Source organism: Solanum tuberosum, unplaced genomic scaffold (assembly GCF_000226075.1).
Source record: "Solanum tuberosum cultivar DM 1-3 516 R44 unplaced genomic scaffold, SolTub_3.0 scf00409, whole genome shotgun sequence".
NCBI classification, from domain to species: domain Eukaryota; kingdom Viridiplantae; phylum Streptophyta; class Magnoliopsida; order Solanales; family Solanaceae; genus Solanum; species Solanum tuberosum.
This window is the reverse complement of record NW_006239346.1, coordinates 123,491-124,155: the sequence shown is the minus strand read 5'-3', so window position 1 is coordinate 124,155 and position 665 is coordinate 123,491.

Sequence of the window (665 nt, the reverse complement as noted above, 5' to 3'; positions counted from 1 at the left end):
ATATATATATATCTTTATGATATTGATATTAGTATTATAATAAATTAAATTTTATTATTTTAAATTTATGATCTGAATTGTCAGCCTATGCCACATTATAAAATGTTCCAAAGTAGATATCAGATTTACAAAAATGTCGATGCCAGCTAAAGTAATAAAATAACATCTAAGGGCATGAACCTATATATGTATATATAAAGCTGAATATTGACAATCTGATGTAGCATCTCTCTATGACCAGTATTTCTATTCATCTTTTTTCTCCTTTTTTTGATATTTTATCTTTGTTTTGTATTTTTTATTTGTATTTTTAAAAAAAAGTATGTATGTCATACCCGATTAATTATGCCCTTTATAACATCCATTACACTAATATAGATTTAAGTAAATGAAAAAGGAAGATGAAAAGATAAAAAACTATTCATTTTTCATAACTGTTTATAATTATTTAGCCTATAAAAAAAAACAGTTGACCATTTGTAACAAATAAGAACAAATTTCTTCACTTTTGGCTCTTCTTCTTCTGACGATGATGATCAATATATGGTATCAACTTCTTTCGCTAAGATGTCCATCAAATTTCTAGGTCATGTGACTTTTTTAACAAAAGAGAAATTCATGATTTCTCATGATTCTTATGAAGACATTGATGTAAAGAAAGAAAT